Source organism: Protopterus annectens, chromosome 5.part0 (assembly GCF_019279795.1).
Source record: "Protopterus annectens isolate FY-2018-M chromosome 5.part0, PAN1.0, whole genome shotgun sequence".
Lineage (NCBI taxonomy): Eukaryota > Metazoa > Chordata > Ceratodontiformes > Protopteridae > Protopterus > Protopterus annectens.
The window spans coordinates 1,578,837,702-1,578,861,167 of NC_056735.1; positions in this window are offsets into that span (position 1 = coordinate 1,578,837,702).

Below are 23,466 nucleotides of genomic sequence, written 5' to 3' on the forward strand. Positions count from 1 at the left end.
TTTTTCTTTGAGTTTTATTACTACTTTTAGTATTAACTCTCAGGGCATTTTGGACATTATTCGGAAGAACTGGCACCTTATTTCTTCCAATGCTTTGTTGGTCGAAAAATTAGGTAGTGAGCCTAGATTTATATTTAGAAGGTCCAATAACCTTAAGGAATTACTACAAAGAGACGCACACCAAGGGACATTCCATAAAAGGAGAGGAATGTTTAGATGTGGGTTTTGTAAGTTTTGTAACAACGTCCGTGTTGGTGAGACATTCCAGGTGAGGGACACAAAGTATGATATTAGGTTTTCTCTCAACTGTGAGAGTAGATCAATTATCTACATTGCTATGTGCAATTGTTGCCAAGGGTTCTACATTGGGAAAACGGACAGGCAAGTCCGAGATAGAATGTATGAACACTTATATGCAATCAGGAACAGTAGAGATGACAACGCACTAGCAAAGCATATAGCCCTGAACCCAGGTCATAGCTTCCAATTCATGGCCATTGACCACGTACCTTTAAAGATTAGGGGTGGCCCTTTTTCACTAATTCTGGAAAATAGGGAGCTGGAATGGCAGTTGCGTTTAGATGCATTCAGCTACCCTGGGCTAAACAGTAACTGTAATATAGCCCCTGTTTTAAAATTGAAAAGTTATCTTAGGTAGATCTTGTTGTATTTGATTGATAGGCTTAATCTTGGTTTCCCTCTAGGGTTGTTTTAGTGAATTTCCCCATTTTTATTAAAAACATAGGTTGTCGTGATTAGGACAAATGTACATATCTTGGACTTACTGAGGTATGGGCTTTACACCCATTTAGTCCATGTAAGGTTTTCTTAGCCTTATTTTTATACTTATTTTTATTTTTATTTTTATTTTTCTTGACTATACATAATTTAGCCATTTGGTTATAAGTCAAGGTTTGAAGGTGTCTGCTTAGTTAGTTCCGCATATCTAGGAAAATTATGCAGGGGAGGTTCTTCCCTTGTTTTGTTTTCGTTTTTTTAGGTTTGCGTACATAAAACATCTGATAGACACTTGCACTGGTCTTTTTACAATATGTACCATGTTTTAGCACGTTTTCTTTTTGGTGCTTGGTATGCACTTTTAAAAATTGTTTTATACAACTTGTTAAGTTGTACATGTTTTAAAATTATGCTGCCGTATTACAGGAAACAGGAATATGTCACTTCCTGGTTTACCTGACATAAACTGAGCATTTCATGTTTGTATTTTATTATCTCTGAAGAAGCCACGGTGTTCCGTGGCAAAAATGCTCTGTTGGTTGTTCTAATAAAAGCGTTAAGGTCTTAAAGGATTTTCTTTGCGTGGTTTCTGCCAACAAGGTTCCTCTTTTTGTTTTTTACTTGGTTTGCTTATTTTATTTTTCGTTTGTGGCTACATCCCAAATGAGGCATTGTACTAGATTATGGGTCTGATAAGAGAACAGTACAGGGGCACAATGACCTCTGTTGACGTAGATGTGAATCCTTTCATGATACGGTGTCCAATATAGACAGTCTTCCTAGCCAGATTGGCAATGTGAGTGTCACATAACAAGTCACTGTCCACTTGTGTCCCTAGGTCCCTGATTACTCCTTCCATACATAATGGTTTACCACCTATGTTGTAATTTGTGAGCACCTTGTTTGGTATTTGGTGGGACATTCATACTGTCCAGTGTCTTCAGGATGGCTGGGTGGGGTTCCTGTAGCATGCTACAGACTGTACAGCAGTTTTGCCTATGGTTAGGTGCACATGGGTGGTCTCCGATGCTTCATGCATTGTCAGTTACCTGGACGTATGGGTGTCTGTGCTGAATATGGATACTCCCCCTCCTTTTATGTTTTGGTTCAGGTTTTGGGGCCATAACGCATGATATGAGGTATAACCTGGTAGTGCTGGTGTGCTGTCAGGAGGCTTGCAGCAGGTTTCTGTCACTGCATGGACATCGATGTACTCCATACTGGGGAGGGCCTCGGGAGCATGCATATTGTGGTTTACACGTCTGGCATTGGTCAGTATTACCCTTATGTTTCTTTACACTTATGTTTTCTAGGGTGGTGGGTTAGTCTTTTCAGCCTTGCCTACAAAAGGCTCTATGGAGGTGGCAAAAGCCTTATCCAATATCCAGACGCCCAGGGGTAACAGGTGCAAGCCATCCCTGGAACAGCAGCGTGGCTTGTCAAGCATGACATCCCAAGCAGACAGACATTAGATCCCCTTGGAATGACACCAGTAATTGTGCCACTTGTTAAAGCTGATCATTCTGTGTTTGTACTCTGGCATCATTCTTGGTGAGGGGAGGATGCTGCAAATGGTCAGTGTCATACCAGCCTGGACTACATAATCGGAGAGCTCATCTATGTCTCTTTTCATGTAGTCCAGTGAGGTACATCTCAGGTCATTCACGCCAGCATGGACAATGACTGCATCATATTTCTACTTGCTTTGGGGTGACCTGCGTACTTGTGTTATGTGGCATATTGTAGCAGCCTACAGGCAGCTTACTGTACCCTTTCCCTTGTTCAGTCTGGTGAGCGGGACAGCAGTGTGTCTGACTATGGAGTCACCTATTACAACTGTATAAGGCATGTTGTTTCTCCTTCTGGCCTGTGACTGTTTGGCACACCAGCTTTGTTTACTATGTGTTGCATGTGCTATGTTTGGAGGTTGTGGTTGCTTGGGTGTCTGCTTTGGAGGCCTCTGTTGGTGTGGTGTGTTTGTAATTAGGGCCACTGGGAATGTTTTTCTTTGTTTATGTCTTTGGTTTGCAGTTGTGATAGGTCTATGTGGGACTGGGTTTGTGGTGTGTATGGTTACCTTCTCCTCCTGACTAGTTTTGACAGTACTGAGTTGAGGGTGCCTCCAGTTTGGATAAATGGTTGCATCTCTCACATATATTTGTATTTCTTGGGGGGAGTTGAGGGTTGTCTGTGTACTTGGGGCAGGTGTAACATTGCCTCAGGATTCACAGATTCAACTTGTAGCTGGCCTTAGTGGATTGTATGTGTGGACATATTTTATTGCCATACTACTGATCAGTGATTACTTCCTTTTTTATGTTTGCTCTATCATGTAGTAGCTTCCTCATTCTCTTGCATGGTTTGGTAATGGCTGGAGTCCAGCATGCCAGATGCCTGCGTGTATGGCATTGTGTCTTGTTTTTATTTGGGATTGCATAATCCAAGCATTCCTGGCTGTATTCATGGAATGCCTGTATAACAGGTTCTGAGGTGTGGCCCATATTTTGCACCTGCACAGGGCCTTTATTGGATTCCACATCAGTTTGGAGGAGTGCAACCTTTGCTTTACACATGTTTTTCACTGTGGTTTTCTGACCAGGGCTGTGGTCAGGATGTGTATATCCAGTGTGATTACTCTATAGTCTGGTCTTATCAGTGAGGGATACACTTCTCATCTTGCCATCCAGTACCCATGTTGCTGATTATCACATCCAGTATGCTTACCCCTCTTATGGGAGTGGTACGTTGTTCCTGGGCATTTTGGTTTATGGATTCTATGAACTTTTGTCCTACAGTGTTGGAGCTAGTATAATGCTCCCAGTCTATGTCTGGGTATTTTCAGTCACCCAATATAACGTGGTTTGGAGGGCTTGATATATTCATGTATTCCAACATAGGCCAGGTGCAGTTCCTGGTGTTAGGATGGTAGTCTGTAGCAGGCTATAAACTGGGTGGCAGTTTTAGCCACTGTTACTTGACCATGACTAGTCCATGCTGCTTCTTGTTGTGGTACCTACATGGGGGTGTGGTTATCCTTGACAATTATTGCTAGTCACCCTCCTTTTGTAGCTTGTTCCATGTTTTGAGGCTGTACAGCACAGTATGAGGTGTAACCTGGTAGTGTTAGGGTGCTGTTGTGAGACTTGACCCAGTTTTCTGTTACAGGACAGATATTAACATTCTCCATACTGGGTGAGTTTAGACTGCATGCATCTTGCTGTTTAGACTTCTGGCATTGGGTAGCATTACATCTAGGTTCTTATCCCTTGTGATACCTATGGAGGTGGGTTTGTGTTTTGAGCCTTACCTATTCAGGGCATGTTGTGGGTAACAACAGCCTTTGCCATTATCAATAAGGCCTGGACTGATAGGTGCATGCCACCCCTAGCAGATGGAGCATCATGTCATGCTCAGCATGTCATCCCAGGCTGGCACACATTGGATCCCCTTTGACTAACTGCAATACGTCAGCCAATTATTGCAATTGATCATCTCATCGTCATATTGTGGCATCATGCTTGGTGAGGGTAGGATGTTAGTCAGGGACCTCAAGTGTGCATATACTACATGGTGTTGCATTGCTTAACACATGGCATTCATGCCGCAGGTGGTGCTGCAGGGCTGCCTCTTTCGGATGCACATATTACACTCCCTGTACATGTTTGAGAGCAGGTTATGTCATTTTAGGCATCCATGTTATTATATGAGTGAGTCAGAGAGGGGTATCATTCCCAGGGTTCCTACTGAGCCAGTGTATGTGCTATGCGTTGCCTCTTTGCCAAGGCCAGGGCATACTGGGCACGCCTCCTTCTGCCAACTGGGGCAAGCTCAGGTTGTTCCTCCGCCGAGTCACGCTCTGCCTGTGATGGCCTTGGCAATGGTGGGGGGCTGTTTGGCCTGGCCCTATGCTGGTCCTGCTGCAGCTGTTTTCGCTAGATCATATTATGTAGCATAGCACATACCATGACAATTTGGGTACATGTAGTTGGCAAGTACTGCAAGGCTCCACCAGATGTGTACAGACACCGGAACCATGACTTGAGCAGCCCAAACACATGCTCTATTACATTACGTGTTTGTGCGTGTGCCTCATTATGGCGTTCCTGTTCAGGTGCGTGTGCATTTCTGATGGGTGTCATCAGCCACGGCTCCAGTGCATAACCTGCATCCCCCACTAGGTGTCCATGTGGGATGTCCCCATTGGCAAATGTCTGGTACAGCTGCGTCAAATGCCAGATATGGGAATCATGGTAGCTCCCAGGGCAGCCAGCACACACATTCATTGTTATGCCCTGGGCATCACAGATGACCTGGCAGTTGATGGAGGGGAAGCCCTTGTGGTTAATGTAGGCCCTACCCCGCTTACCGGCTGGTGCTTTGATGCGTATGTGCGTTCAGTCTATTGCACCCACTACCTCAGGGTATTCCGCTATTTGCTGGAAGAGACGCATATTGCTGGCCAATACCTCACGGGCATTGGGGAAATATACATGATCACCGACATGTACTGACATGGCATCCAGGAACTGGTGCAGTACCCTGGAGGCTGATGCCTGTGATATCCCCATCATATCACCAGTTGGTCTCTGGAAGGTACCTGTTGCTAGTATTCTTATGCCAACACATACCTTGGTTTCTACTGGGATGGGTTCCCCTCTGTTGGTTCTGTGTGTGAGGCGTGGCCTGCACAGCTCGACAATTTGCTGCAGGAGGTCTCTGTCCACTCTATAGCGCTCTACTATCTCCAGCTCATGTAACCCGTGGTAGGTGACCCTGGGCCTGTACACTCTTCTCCGTCTCCTCACTGTGGGTTGTCTGGCACCATCTGCATTGTCACCACCCTCAGCAAGTAGCCTATGTCTCCTTATGACAGCTATAGCAGCCCCTAGCATTTCTGTTCTGAGTTCAGCTTTTTCAGTTTTCACTTCTAATAGCTTACTCCTGTCTTGCAGTGTCTCTTGAGAGAAACATCCTGCACTGCTGTTTGCAGTGTTTTAAGTGTTTGGCTGAGCTACTATTCTGCCTGTGTAATTGCCTGCTTCTAATTGCTTTCACCTGCTAGCTCCAGCAGTATTCCCTGCTAGCTTCCTACTAATTCTGTTGCTTCCTTTTTCCTTTCTGTTTCCTCAGGGGGGGCGCAACATGCATACCAGCAGAAACACGCTCACAGTGGCTTACACGCGCGCACACATGCTTACACGGTTTACAATCGTCTTATTCAGGTTAAAACGCGCACACTAGTGCAAACAGTGTTACAAGTCTGCCAACAGGCTCCCACATGCTCAGTCTGCCTTACACGCACGCACATTGCCCTACTCGCGCTTCATGCCACGCACACGTGCGAATGTGCACTCAACAAGAAACTTTGGTGTAAGCAACAGTGTACACCTTCCATTTCTTGACTTTCCCATGCTTATGTTGTGGCACTCCTCTTTCCATGATATGTGTCTGACATCTGTCATGTAACACTAACCTCCAATGAACTGCATTTCTTTCTACCATTCCCCCCTGTGATGTCACCTATATCCTACTCTATTCCTCCCCCTTATGTATCTCTTACACTACTCAGAATGTGCTCATTTGCTATGTGACAGTGGAATTCAGTATCCTAACACTCATTTACATCAGATTGCCTACTAATGCTTAGTTACATGTCTTAGACTCAGCTTCCCCCCTTAGCAACCACTAAACGGTGGCCATGTTGTTTTTGGTCTGCTGGTGCCTGCATTGTAAATCCATGTATTGCATAAAACCCACATTTGTGGGTTTATAACTTTCATTTTTATGTTTTATACAGCGCAGCCCATTTGCGCGGGGCTGTGCTGCGTTTAAACATCAGCGAAAAAAATATATTTATTTTTCATATTTGCATCGGGGTACCTTGCCAATGGCCACATATTTGGCCATTGGCATGCTGCCTGACACATATGCACCCTTTATTTGGAGCTGACATGGCTCCGTTGTGGTTTTTGCAGAAACGTACTCAGTTGTCAACTGAGTACATTTCTGCAGCTAAAACGGCTCTTACACAGGCTGCTTTGGGCTTCGTGGATCACTAATCTACCTCATTTGCATGCCTTTGGGCTGCAAGTGAGGTGATTAGCATATCCACGCCCACTCCGTGTAAGAGACGTTTTAGCTGGTCTCTTACACAGACTTTAGGGCTGTTCCTGGATCGCGAAGGCTGCATGGAGTCTTACACTACTCTTAGACTCCGTGCAAGCCTTCGTGAATCCTGCCCTTTGACTCTACACATATCATCTTCATGCATTAGTTATTCCTGGAGATAAGGTATAGTTAATGGTTGGCGTAGTGTGCATGAACTTGATATTCAGATGTTCATCACAAATAGCATAATAAAAAGTATAAGAATATTAAGTTGTACATAGCAATTGTATGTACAGTCACAGTCAGTCTTAATAATCCTTCTGAGTAAAAACCTGGTAACAGTTCTATATGGTGTATAGGATCACTCCCAAAGTTTAAGCAGTAATACTCTTGATATATAATTTTGAGATAACTTTATTTATATTGGAAAAACGCAGTGCTGGTAGAAGAGAAACTTACGGGGATTCAATAGAAAACTATAAGTGCATTTATAGGGCAACTTGTCCACAACTATGAAGCAGAATTATACATGGGTGAGAAGAGAAGATGGTTAGGAAGTAGGATGGCAATGTGGGAACACTTACATGTGAAATCAGTATGATGTAGGTGATGACTGCATCAAGAGTGTTTACCCTGCACTGGCATCACCACTGCTGGCACAGAATACCTGGAATGCTGAACAGATAAAACAAAAAGATAGCTAGACAGACAGACATAGATATATGTTAACATTTTATAAAGAGGTGATAAGTAAGAATAATTAGGGATAGAATATGTGGGTTAAGGGGAATAGTATGAAGGCTACCAAGCAATAAAGGCCATGGGATTAACATTAGGCTTGGCCTTTGATTAACAGTTGAGATCATCAGGATGCCCGCTGGATAAAAATGAATGATGACCAGTGACAGAAACAAGAAGACCTGCATGTGATCAGCAAAGCAATATTCACTGATAAGCTCATCAAAGTATATTTCCAATTGGCACTGAAAGGTCTTCTCAAGAACTAATGCTAGTGCAATTGAATATCCGTGACATAAAAGACTTGCAAATGGAAGCCATACCTACACAGACATCTTAGAAAACAAGTGATTTGGAAAGTAAACCATTTAGACAAAAAGAGACAGAATGAAAGCTGATTTGGGAATCCATTGATAGAGTGGATACTGAGACAGGGTACAGTAGGAAATGGCTTTGACTAACAAAGGTGAACACAACAGTACCTAAGTCAACCAATGTGGTAGACAAGAAAAAGAAGGGGAAAAGGAATTATCTGAAATGGAAACTAGATGAGAGATAGACAGATGGCACGGAGGTGTCAGAAGGAACTAGCCTACAGGAATATGAACTAGAAGCATAGCAAGAAATACCTGAACGCTAAATGGGGAAAAGACAAGGATATAACATGGTGTCGGCATGCTAGGCATGAAGTCAATGAATTACACTCATCTGTTCAATTCTCTCAAACTCTTAGCACTATAAATCAGTTCTTTCTTCTTCTTTCAGCTTTTCCCAGTTAGGGGTCACCTAAGCGGAACTCCAGTCTGCTAATGATTGGCAGGAGATTTTTTTTTTTACGGTGCTAAGGTGCCAGCTCAACACCCAACCTTCAACTAAGGCACGCCCATTCACACATGTCTTTCGAATGCCACTTGACTGCAGAGCCAATAATAATGGTTGAACAAAGGTCCAAAAAATAGGGACAGATTTTAAACATCACTCTCATAAACTTAGAAAGTTACTAGATTAAAAGATTTTTTTTCTTTTTGTTACCATATATTTTATGAAGGATATGAAGTCTGAAACTCTAGTGACTGTCATTACATAATGAATTCAATCATCACTGACTTGCCAGAAAACCATGAATCTTATGAGAAACATACCAAAAAATATCAGACAAAAATCTGGACATTCTGCAAAAATCTGTATAGTTAGGTGGTATGCTTCTGTTCAATACTAAAGCCTTGATTTCGACCACCAATTAATTATTACATACCATTAATACTTTCAGAGATTAAACTTTTCAAATAAAGAGAAATAAGGCTCTACAAGCTGTTACAGTTATGTAGTATTTAGTTCAGGTCAGGTTTGTTACACATGTTTGGAGCTGGCCCTGGATGGCGGGGAAACGGGAAGAGGTAAAAAAAAGTATGCAGCAGAGTGAGGAACCCTGAGACAGAAAATGCAATAACCACCAATATTTAGCCAAGTACTGGGGAGAATTAGTATTCTAAAAGGAATTGCAGTGCAAACCTTGATGTTGGCAAACTTGGTGAAAAGTTACACAGCTAGGAATCAAAATGGTAGGGACAACAAGGGTATTTCTCTGACCAGATCAGGGTAAATAACATTAAGACAATAACAACATTGTTAAAAGGCATAAATGTCAGAAGGCAAATTACACTTCCAATAGCATGGCAAAGTTAAAATGCTTAGGTTGTATCAGTTGTGTATGAGGCTATGCTAAAGTATGTTTTTTATCAGTGTTGCCCCATTTTTCATTTGGCAGTAGAATGCCACAGACCCAATCATCAGTCTGCAACTCTCCAAGTACTACTTTTACTTTATTTCCATATAAAATAATTAGAAATAGGTAAAACAATTACTTGTGAGAGTAACTCTATCTAACCTTGAGGATGTCAGTGTGACATAACTGTCACAATCAGCCATCACAGTGAGGCAATAATAGGACATCAGCTGCCAACAGTGGTTCTAGGATTATTCAGAAAAATCCCTCACTTCACTATTGCACTAACTTCTAGTTAAAGAGGTTGCTGGGTAGTTCTCAGGTTTGAGTAGAGTTATTTTCCATCTTTAAGTATGGACTGATCCATTCAGAGGAGTGAAGCCAGCCTTTTATGCAGCTGAGATGAAGGTAGCTCTGCTAGATCAAAGAAATAGAATCCATAGGGGCAATGTGCTAGTCTACACTTCAGTGCTGTCTGGAAGAAAGATGTGACTCAAGTACCCACATATGCAAATGTTGACAGCCATGGGGCAAAAAGATGCATCATTCCCACAGGTCACATGTAGAGTAGAAATATTTGAAGTGTACTGGGGTAAAATAAGACAGAACAAGTGAACAAGCAGCTTGATGCTCATCCAAAAAAGTGAAGAACCCCCACCGAAAAAATAACAGGCCTTATTCAAATAGATTATGGAGAAACAGATACAGCAGTAAACAATTCCTTTTTCAGTTTATACATTCATTTCCATAGTTATATAAAATAAAAAAAATGTTTATATGTAAACAATTAAAACATTTTTAATTGCTTTTATGCGTCATTTGTTTAATGAGCTAAGACATTGGTTGGTATTCAATACAGCACTATTAAATATCACATTACATTAAAAGCAAGAAAGATGAGCATGCTTTTCACTTGAGAAATTTTTACTCATTTGAAAAGACAGATTGTCACCATCTAAAATTTATATTTCTACTTCAAGGCATAACTGTGCAGACACACTAAACCTACTAACGCTGTCAAGACAAAATGTGGTAAATTAGAATGTTATCTTTAAGCTATTTCAAAAATACTAATATGGTTGGGTTTTGTTAGAATTAGACCTTGAGCCTATGATTTTTCTATACCTCATTATTCATTTATTACTATTCCTTCTCCAGCAAATTCATAATTAATATTTTTTCTTTGTATGACTGCTTAAGATATGAACAGATTAAACTTTTAGCCTGCTGACACATGCTTATGCAGTTACAGCTACAGAAAAAAGGACTCTAAAAGTTTAATTATTACATGAAGTTATATTTAACCAGAACAGTCTTCAAGCACTATGGCCTTCATTTCATTTATGACTTACCATTACAGCAAAGAGTATCGAGTAAAAAGAAATGTGATGGGAAGCATCTTCTTTCATACAAAACATGTGATACTATTAGTTTCTTTAGGCTATTTTCAGGAAATAAATGCAAATTGACTAGATCTTGTTCAATCATAACAAAAAATCATTAAAGTAATAAAAATAAGCTGGCAAAATGCAAACTGGTACTACATTTCAATATGCATAGAAAACAGCACAGGTTTCATTTGAAATAACTGGGTCTATATTAGATCAGTGAATGCTTAAACAAGCGAATGCTGATTGATCGACCTTATGTAAGCGAAAGCTTAGAAGCTCGAACTGTCAGATCAGCGATTTTTTTCCTAGGGAAAAAAATCGCTGATCCAAATCACATACACACAACACAAGCACACCAAACAAACAGAAATCCACACACATACACCTAAAATCTGAAACCTAACCCTACACTAAACGATGCACACACCACTAACTATCCACTTACCTTAAGCCAAACCCTAACCCTAAGGTCCGTCACTATCACACACTCACCTCACCCACTCCCTAACCCTATCTCACCTAAACCCGCCCTAACCCTCACGTCCACACAATCACACACATACCTAACCCGCGCCCTAACCCTAACTCACCTAACCCACCCTAACACTCACATCCACACAATCGCACACTTACCTGAATCTGACCTGTAACTTTCTACCACAGCACTGAAAATACCGAAGCAACAGAAACGGACAACCAAATTCTTTCCCTAGAAAAAAATTCAGGTTTCTGTTGCTTTGATATTTTGACCATTCACTTAAATAAGGCTGATCAATCAGCGTTCATTTGTTTAAGCATTCACTGATCTAATATAGACCCAAATAATTATATATATATATATATATATATATATATATATATATATATATATATATATATATATATATTTAGTTCAGAATGTCGACCATTCAGAATGCCGACTTTCATATGGCTGACACCATATGATCGTCATCCTGAAATAGTACCATTTACTTACCTGTAAACACAGTAAATTGTGTTATGCAGGGGGGCAAGCCCCCCCACGTGGTGCAGCTGTGACCCCCCCCACCCACATCCCCTGCTACTTAAATATTCTCACGCCAAGATCACACTACAGTGCAGGAAAGGGGAATCTCCCAGTCCTGTATTGTAGCGGGATCTTCGCTATCATTTGTCAGCCTTTCACACATTCGTTCATATGGTGTCGGCCATATGAGTTTCGAACATTTGAAAGTTAGAAAAATGAAGGGCTCCCGTATATATATATATATATATATATATATATATATATATATATATATATTTACATAAAAATATTTATACACATATTTATATATATTTATATGTATTGTAAAAGTAGAACTGTTTCACATTGCATCTATAATTTATTTATTTATTTGTCTGTTATTTATTTGTGTTTATAAGCTGAGAGGCAGAGAATGATTAATCTGTGCTACATGCAAATACACACACACACACAGACACACACACACACACACACACACACACACACACACACACACACACACACACACACACACACACACACACACACACACACACACACACACACAAGCATGCACACACACAAATCCATACCCAAACACAAGGTTTGAGCTTTTAGTATTCTCAGCCTAAGCCTGGCATATATATGCAAAATATAAAGGACTATGAGCAGGTCCTTAATCACAACTGGCTTATTATGTGTTCTAGGCATTGATGCCAAAACATTCACCTTGAAAGTGAAGCACAAGAAGTGAATCTTGGCATCCATGCATATCTCAAAACTGCACAGGTATTCTCAGAATATTCAGATTTTGCCTCATATTTTTGGTCTGTTCTTTATAAAAGGTTTGATTTTTTGGCAAACCACAGAGGATTGAAGTCATTACATTATGAGAGTCATTTGAGTTTCAGACTTTATATCCTTCAGAAAATAAGTGTTAAGACAAATCCTGTTATTCTAAAAGTTTTCTAGCTTTATAGGAGCAGCATTTAAAATCTGACCTTATTTTGGGGCCTTTGACCCCCCCCCCCCCAAATTCTTTTGGCTTTGTCCAAATTTCTTTTGATTAGAGGTTGAGAAGTATGCATACATGTTGAGAACACATAATAACTACCATTTACATGAGAAAACATGTAGGAATGTGAAGTGCACTACCAGTTCTGAAAGCTTGTAGTGTACTTAGCATTGTCAGTCAGACAATAGCACATCTCACAGTTTCTTTGCTTAAGAATTCTGGACAAATCCAAAAATAATGGGAGGACAAAAGATGAAAATCGGGGGCAGTTTTTAAAGCTTGTTCTTAGTAATTTACACAGTTAATAGTTTTGCATTTAAACAGTTAATAGTTCTGCATCCATATTTTCTGAATATTAAGATGTAAGCAGCTCTAATATTGTCCATTACTGACTGACTGTAATCCTTACAATTATGAGGCAAAATCAGGGGCAGTTGAGAGGGATTGACAGCAGACAGAATGAAGCTGTTTTACCTTGCTGTTGCTGTTCTTTGCCAGGTTGCATTATCCGCTCTTAGTCCTTAGCATGAGACCCAAACATTACAGCATTGGGGGGGTAACAATTTTTAAGCATCCTCTAAGAGCTGTTATTATTGGATATCACAAAAGGAAGTGGTTAATAAGTTATTTTACCCAATACTGGAATGCTATCATAACACTCCATGCACTACAAAAATACTCTTTTTACCCCTAATGTCTGTTATTCATCATTTCCCTCATAGCCAACTGACCCATTTGTTCCATGTCACCAGTGTAAGGGTTGAACAGGAGGAGCCATCATTCAGACAGCCATCCAGGGTGGCTCAAGATTTTCTTGCTGTGCTTGCATGCATTCCCCTTGAAAATACTTAGCAAGGCATCAGGGCTGGATGTACAATATGCTGTCTGCAGAGAATGAATGCTCACTTCTGAAAGAGATGCTCCCTCCAGTCAAGCCTCATTGTTAATTGTATCATAAAGTTGTGGTTTCTCTTGTTTCCACAGGAAAAGCTGCACTGCCCAGTGAGCCTTTAATTATGTGTAACCCTCTGCATTCTCAGTGGAAGCATGCTTGTTAGAGCCCTTCACTCATCTCTCTCCCTGCCTGACATCTCCAGTGCCGGAATAACTGATAGACCAAAACTGTCCTGGGTTGCAGATATGATAGATATCAAAATAAATAAAAGAAAATATAATTATATTGAATGAGATGGGAAGTTCAAAAAGAATGGAGGACAGTGATACATTATAAGTGAGACAGCACAGGAAATAAGTGACAAAGAGATGAGACAGACAGAATAAATTTTTATGAAAGTAGGGCAAAGTAAAATGAAGGCAACTGACTCAGTATGCCACAGTAGACAAATGTGCTATTAGGATGAAGGGAAGTTGGGAAAAGAGAGTGAATCAGTGATGGGATAACTAAATGGTTGGGTAAATCATGCATACAAGACAGTCATTGTTGAAGCATGTAGAGAAGGCATCTGCCTCATTGGTGGAATGAGTTGCACCTGGAGTGTTTCACAGAGTTCAGTTATCTTGCTGATAACATAAAATCTATGTCAATTGCAGTTCAATTTGCAGGTTGCTGCTCATATAGCAGTGGTGGTGATGTTGAAAATATACATGTAAATATCCTTCTTTAACATGGTAGATATTGCTCAAATAATTCATGGAGTTCTTTAGACTATTTCAGGGAAAACTCCATAATTCAGATAAAAGGAAGTTTGAAATGATTAAGTAAGACCCTAAAGATAAGGGTGATGTCATGTTTTGGTACAGCAAAGCCAAAAGTAACATGTTAGAGGAGACAGCTAATATAGCAGCAGTCATATTTTTCAGATATATGCAGCACCTTGGTCAAAATCGTTAAACTCTTTGAAGTTTCCCATAGCATTTCACCTCAATAAACCAATGCCTCTTGTAACTCACTTGATAAATGGGTGTTATAACACTCTTTAGATGATCAACTATCTACTATTAATTCAAGTTAATGCATAACTCTAAAATGTTCCTGATTTCCATTGATGCCCTTGATTTTATTTCTGAAGATTGCTCTGCCCCTGAAGAGGTACAATGATAACTCAAGTGAATTATAGTTAAGTAATATCACACATTACAGCTGTAGGACTTTTATTCTTCAAAACATGAACAATTCATGCAACTGTAAATTCTCTTATTCGGCTAACTTTCTAACTAAAATATAAGCATAGTTGAATGTGTTGCTGATTTTGGCTCTTTGACTCTGATGATCTTTTGCACTCTCATTCATCAATAAAACTGTTTTGAGTTACATCTTAACATTTATGTTGTAACAGCCATTAAAGAGCAGTGAGCAATATTATTAGATGCATGGTTAAATTGCAACCCCTTTATCCACCATTGTTCTGCACTGCACAAAAATTAAATGATATCTCCTGGGGGAAAAGTCATGCTTTCATGTTCCCTCCCATCTAAATCTGTGCCTGATACATGGCCATTTTCCTTCACCATGTAGTGAAGAGGCAAATATGAAACCTTGTGAACAATTTATGAATGTCAAACACAAACCCCATTACCATGATGCAGCCCTGGTATGTCTTTTTTTTTTGAAAATAAATTTTATTAAAATCATTTCTTAAGAGTACAATTATTAATAGAAAATTTAGTATTTTTTTTATTTTAAAGATAAAAAACAAGAACATTAATATAAAAATTCAAAGAAAAAAATGAACTATGTACATTGATGTCCGCAATACTATAAATAAAGTTAAAAAAGTGAATAACATAGGAGTGATACTTTTAAATTATTAATTATCCAATAAATCAATTATATTCATCCACTGAGTATACACTGCTGTATTCTTAAAAGATCTTGACTTAAATGTCATCAATTCTAACTTGGATACCTTCAAGAGAAGATCCTTAAAGTTTTGAAAGGAGGGAATTTTTGATGATTTCCAATTTCTAGTAATTTCCTTCTTGTTTATGGACAGAACAGACCAAAGAAGCACATAGTTACTAGTTTTAACACAAATTGGGATTGGGGAATTAAATAAGATTAATAATTTTGTTAGAAGAAAGTTATCAGTAAATATTGCTTGCAAGAAATTATTAATATCTTCCCAGAATTTTTTCAAGTGCATGTAATCATAAAAAAAATATGTAACCTATCAGCATTCTGAAGCTTCAGGCATCTTCAACAAAGAATATTTTCTTTATACATCTTATTCATATTATACGGGGTAATGAAAGATCTATTTAAGAATCTCCAGGTAAAGATTTTCCGTCTAAGTGATGATGTAGTTTTACCTGCTGATTAAAGAATATCCAATTTATCATTATCTGAAGGATTATTATTATCAATATCGGAGAAGTATTTCCAATAATTATCAAGAAATGTATCTTGATCTAATTTGATAGTTTTATATATATAAATTTGAAAGACTCATTTTAATTAAATTATTTTGTTGGGTGATAACAATAAAGTATTGAATGAGTTTGGGAATTAAGTTTTTAACTGAGGAAGGTATCAAATCAAATTTATTTTTAATATAGTTTCTAGCTTCTTGTAATTCAAGCCATAAAAATGAATCAATGTTATTATCCACCAATAAAGTATCAATAGATTTTAACTCATTATTTTTTTAACATTTGACACCAATAAATCAAATGTTTTTGTTCAAATATTGACATTTTATGATAATTTGAAGATAAAATAACCCCTTGTATATATGCAATGGGGAAATAAGGAATAACCAACATTCATATGAGTGAAATCTAAGGATGACATCTTTAAAGGATTTTAAAATAATATTCATATAGTTTGACATAAAGTATTGGGTAGGGCAGAGCATAAAATGCTCTTTTAATTTCCATATGATTGTATTTACTAAATTTAACTTAAAGAGATCATTATTATTGTTTAAGTTTTGTGATGAAGAGAGAATAAAATCTTTCCATTTTGCTGAGTAATTACTATCAATAAGGTAGAAAATAATTTTAATAACTGAGGAAATTGAATATATTTCTAAATTTGGAAATGCAATACCTTCATTATTCAAGCTATACATATGGTACATTAAGGATACCCTGGGTTTAATTGGAAACCAAAGACATTTTTTAATCATTGTGTTAAATTTCCTAAGTATTGTATAAGGTGGAGGAATAGAAATAGATTGAACTATATATAAGATTTTTGGAAGAAGAATCATTTTAATGATTGATAGTTTATCTTCTATTAAGAATTTTATTTTAGACCATTTTTGTATTAATTTGTCTATTTCTTTTAAACTATTTTCAAAATTCAACTTTTGTATTTCTTTTATATTATTGGCAATCATTATACCTAAATATTTTATATGCTGGGACTGAGGTATATATTTTTCATATTTATTTTGAATGTTATATTTTTTAGCCAGTTAATACGGTTTGTGTTTTGTCTTGATTAAAGTTAAGACCTGAATTATTTTGAAAGTGATCCATATCATTAAATAATTCTTGAATTGCTGGGTTCTTACCACCCAAAGTAATCAGAATGCCATCTGCAAACATTTGAATCTTGGAAGTTTTATTAAGACCTATATCAAAACCTTTAATAATATTACTATTTCCTTTAATCGGGTTCACCCAGGGTTGCATAACTAAAGTAAATAAAAGAGGAGATAAAGGACAACCTTGTTTAGTCCCTTTAGTAATAGGTATGGACTGGGATATGTTAGAACCAATATTTATATAAGCTTGAGAACCTGTATATAAGTGAGTGATAAGATTAATAAAATTATTTGAAAACTTATGTTTCTGTAAAAGAATAAACAGATAATTCCAACTGAATCAAAAGCACAGTTTATAGTTAAGTTAAGTTTTTAGTTGATTCAATTAATGCTATTATTCTCTTAATGTTATCAAAAATTGTTCTATTTATTATGAAACCTGTTTGATCTTCATCTACTAAATTAGGAAAAACATTTTTAAGCCTCTTTGCATAAATAGACATGAACATTTTATAGTCTGTGTTAAATAAGGCTATAGCTTTGTAAGAGTTACATTTTGTAAGGTCTTTTTTGGGTTTCAAAATAAGAGAAATGAATGTATATTTCCAGGATGGAGGGAACAAATTATTATTTTTTATATTACTAAAAACTGAGAGTAATAATGTTAGAGCTTAATTAGGTAAAATTGTGTAAATTTCCAGGATAATACAATCATTACCAAGTGTTTTAATTTGTTTGAGTGAATTAATTTCTTATTCAATGTCTTTTAATGTAATTTGTCTGTCCAATAGTTTTATTTGCTCTTCTGTTAGTTTTTTTGTGTTCTTATTAATAAATTCTTGAATTTCATTCTTTGAATTTGTTAGTGTAGAAGATTGGTTAAGCTTAAGAAAAAATCTCTAAATTCATTCTATATGTTATGTAAATCTGATACCTTTTTTTTCTTTTGAGGTGAATATATTTCTTTAATATGGTTAAATTTGCTTAATTTTTTTCACTTTATTGGCTAAGAAGCTCAAAGATCTGGGATTTATTGAAACATGAATATATTTAATTTTTTCAAGACTAATATTTTTTATGGTTTAAGATTTCAAGATATTTCTTATTTAAAGCCTTTATCTCTTCTAGTTTAAATTTTTCTAATTGACTTTTTTTCTTAACTCAAGATTCAAAATATCAAGCTTGGTTTGTATTTCCTTTAAATCTTTATCCCATAAACATATTTTTGTACCAATCGATTATTCTGCCATACAAGGATGCCTTCATTGCATCCCAGACAACTATTTCAGGTGTGCTAGTATTGGTGTTAAATTCTAAAAAAACTATGAACTTCTTTTAATATGAAGGAATTAAAATCTTTTAATTTAGTAATATATACTGGTATTTGTTTTATCTGAACATTAGAATGTGTATAAATATGCATTTTAAAGGATATAGAGTTATGAACTGAGATAGGACAAGAAATAACTTCCATATTACTTGAAGAATCAGTTAAACTATTAGAAGCAAAAACTCTGTCTATTTTTGACAACGTGTTATGTTTATGTGAAAAGAATGTATACACTAAGGATTTTGGATCAGCATAGTTGTTTATGTCTTTCAATAAAAAGGAATTTGAAAATTCTTTTAAAAGTTTAGCTGAACTTGAAACTCTTCTATTGCCTTTTCAGGTAGAGTCTGGACTATCAAAAATACAATTAAAATCACCAGCTAATATAATATTGCCTCGATAAAATTGAACAATATGGTCTATATGTTGTTCAGCTGAGCTTTGTCCAAAGCCAGGAATCCAGTACATGTTAATTAGAGTGAAGATTAAGTTATGAAACTCTATGACAACTGAAGCTGCCATACCTTTATTATCTTTGTATGATTCTATAATTTTAGGTTGTGGTAATTTTTTATTCCAAAGTATTGCAACATCTCTTTTTTTTTGTAAATGTTCAGAACTAATGAGTTTTGAAAAGGATTTAGATTCTAACTTGGAAACATCACTCTCTAATAAATGAGTTTCTTGCAGAAAAATTAATTGCGATTTATTCAACTGGAGATATTTAGTTAAAGATCTTCTCTTGTTGGGATTATTCCAACCATTTATGCTAAGAGAAATACAATGTAAAAATGTAATGTCTTAAGAGTATTGTGGGGCAAAACATACTGATTATAGCTTTCAATAAACTTAGAACTAAAGGCAGTTACTAGTAAAATATTGGACATACAACAATATATACAGTGTAAAACATAGGTAAAAGATTCTAAAATTGAAGTTATATGAATATACATATAACTTTCTACTATACTTGTTTTAGCAAACATCAAATAGCATACGAACAAAAAGTAACAGCAATTTTTTATAACAATGAATCCCTCAGAAACCCACCTAGAGTTAAAAACTCCTAATTTGAGTGACATAAATCACCCAAATTAACAAACCAACTAGCAGCAAGTTTCTATCAAGCTCCACCTAAGTATGAACTATTTCATAATTGAAAACATGGCATGTGAAAAATACTGTCTGTAATAAGTAAAAGAAGAAGCCATCATATAATCTATATTAGATTAGCTATTTGACAAGATAACTAAAACTGAATTGCAACAAAGATTAATTTTTTAGAAGGTTACAAAAGAATAACATTATAAATTAGCTATAATATAAGAATGTGAAATCATAAGGGCCATTTTAATGACTTCACTATAGAGATGTGATTTACTAAGATCTTATTCTTTTGGCTTTTTCCCGGTTAGGGGTCGCCACAGTGGATCACCTGTCTGCTCATGATTGGCAGTGGAGTTTTATGGTGTCGGGTTGCCAGCCCAGCGCCCAACCTTCCACAGATGGTACACACACACTCACACACACATGCACTCATGCCTAGGGCCAATTTAGAGTGTCCAATCCACCTACAGCACGTCTTTGGGATGTTGGAGGAAACCGGAGCACCCGGAGGAAACCCACGCAACCACAGGGAGGACATGCAGACTCCACACACAGGGCACCCCAGCCGAGAATCAAACCGGTGAGCCTCTTGCTGTGAGGCAGCAATGCTAACTGCTGCACCACCGTGGCTGCCCAGTTGTGATTTACTAAGATAATAAGTCTATATTGTTGAAGTGGACACTACAGTCAGCTTAGAGCAAAAATACTACACATTACAGAGGAAGACTTATATCAAAGTTGCTAGCAATTAACTAAAAATGTAAGTTGTATAACTAAATAAATCTAGTTTTACTTTTAATTCTTAAAATTATTCTATTATAACCAGGAAAAATACCAAAGTAATCTTTAATAAGATATATTATAACTTTACAAAGGATAAAATCTATAAGGGTAAACCAAAAATCTATTTAAATAGATAATTTGCCTATACTATAATCATAGAAAGTATAATATACTTCCTATTATGCAAGCATTCAGTAAAAGCTATATCCATCTGAATATAAAATATGAAATAAATGAACTGCTTATATATCATATATAAAGAGCAAAATAGAAATAGGTAAAGCAGCTTTTTAGTAACGTTCTATATACATATGCATACATTGTGTCCAGCCATTTTTATTACCATTAATTTTTACATGCTTAATAAACAAAAAACAAGACTACTAATAATAAAACACAATATAGACTCAACTATTAGAAATGTATAAGGTAGTACTGTTACTTAGCACCTTGTAATAAAACTATATCAAGGCTGCATTAGGCTAATAGAAAGTTGTTATTGCAGAAGATATTTAGATCTTTCTTTCCATATCAGCACTAGGAGAAAAAAAAAACTTCTCAACGTAGTAGGAAAATGCCAGACAACAGTTATAAAACAAGTATGCAATCATTGAATGAATGAGAAATTATCAATATATCTACACTTATATACAAATACAAGTATTGATATATACAAAGAAACCGAAAAAATTAGATATCACTTGTGGCACTAGTTATTAAAATAGCAATACCTATAAATAGGATAAATGTAACAGTTTATCAGCAACTATTAGTTCTATGTTATAGCCACTAAAAATATCTAAGCATGAGATGAATTTTTAGCAAACAAGTGATTTCCAACTGCAGTATTATTATGTTAGAACATATATATCTATTTATCCATAAAATGATCTTTGTTATAGTTATTTTTACAGAAAAAGCTGATCTCTCTCTGTCCAGCGAGTATATAAGTATAACTGATACTTTCCACTCTAAAATAATGTCTATCTTACAGTCATCCAAGTCCTTAAAAGGGATTTTGCAATGTTGTTACCTTTCATAATATAATAAAAAGTATGAACAAGTTACTGTGCAGTTGAGAGAAAGACAGATATTTCCTTTTAAAAATGTCTGCCGAGCTGGAGTTGACATCATATGGCTCATTGAAGTTCAGTTTGCTGTGTTCTTTTTTCCAAGCTGTAAGATATGCGAGCACTCTCAAACTTTTCAGTGGGAAACTGCAAACAATTCAGGGAACAACAGAGTGTATTTTACATCTCGAGATGCCCTGGAAACACATCGGCAACTGTGCAATGCCTCAACAAACAGCACAGCAAACAGAGGCAGAAAGGAAAGGAAAAATAAAATAAAAACTAATGCAGTTAATGTATTTAAAGGCATATACAAGCAAGGGACTATAAATGGAATATATTACTCTTTAATACAACAGAATGTGTTTTAATGTAAGTTAATAAGTAATATATTCTATGAATTTTTAGAAATGACTATAATAAGGAGAACTGAATAATTATTAGAGATATAGGATAAAATCATATACTAATGGCAATAATAAAAATCTAATAAACTATTCAGGACAAAAGTACCAACCAGAAACACAACATAATACAGAATATATCAACACTCACCTGTTGATCCTTTTTCATTTTCCAAGACTATTGGGTCATAAAAAAAAAAAATACCTTATGTAAGGAAAAAAAGAGTAAAAACCTTGTTGTAGAAAAAACGTTATTTTTTAAGTTTCTTCTTGTGGACAACTGTTTTCCTGGTTTCATTTTCAGCAATTATTTTAAGACTTGAACTAATCCAGTCCATTTCATCTATTTTTTCCAGTATTTTGTTAGGTAGGTATGTCTTTATTGCTATTATATATCCCATTTTCTATAGATGAATAACCTACAGAGTGAAGTTCTTATCACCATCAGAAGTGCTTCAACTTTACCAAATTTAAATAATAATTAAACTTCTACTTTTTTGCTGAGTCTCATGTTACCTGCCTTGTCAGTTCTTAACTTAACTCAGACTACTTCTGGGATTAGGCCTGGTTTATGGAAAGAGGCATCCTAAATTTGCAGATATGACACCATTTAAACACATTACTTTGTTAACGGCAGTGAACTTTTCCCTACCTGTTAGAGAAGGATTTCTCAGATATATCAGTTTTTATCCTTCTCTGCCAAAAATACACTTATATAAATGATGTACTTGAGGATTAACAATAAATCAGCATTCAGCATTGTATCAGTCTTAATCTCTACATACAACTAAAAATCAATGATTCTTTGGCTGCTGTACACCTTGTATATGCAGTATTGGTTATATTATCAAACACTGATCATTCCAAATACAAACAGTGAAAGAACAATTAGTTGAGACTGAATATAAAATGATCAAAAAATAACTAAAATTAAAACTCAGTTTTTGCAGGGGGTCAAGGGCCCTTCACACCATACCCTCTGCTAATTTTATATACCAATTCCAAGATCATACAACAGAAGGACAATGCCAAATTCCCTTACCTCTCTGCACAACAATCTCACACAAAAGGCTTCCAGCAAAATTTCCATTGAAAACAGTATTTGTTCATGTGAGGCTTTGCTGTTATTCTGAAAGTGAAAAAAATCTCTCATATGAGTAATCCATATATCAGACTACAAACATGATATTTTATTTTGCTTTTTATATTTTTTCTGATAACATTTTTAATAGTATCACTCTCAAAGTACATTAAAATAGTGCCATCTTCATACAATCAAATAACTGCATGATTTCACTTTTCTTAATTTCACTCATTTTTCTGGAATTCATCAGCTATGAATTTGCTTTATATACATAACATACCTATGACTGGAATTAAATAACATATAGCTTATATCAGCATCCAAATAAAGGAATATAATTTACATTGTTATGATTTTAAATAATATATGTATGTATAAGCATTCACTTTCTTATTTTAATATCACCAAAATCATCGAAAGTGAAATTTTGATAGTAATGATTAACTCCCCAGTGCTCATTTCCTACACATGCCAGGGCACTAGGTAGTCACAGCTAAGGGTTTCACTACATTATATACAAGCTACAGAGAAAGCTA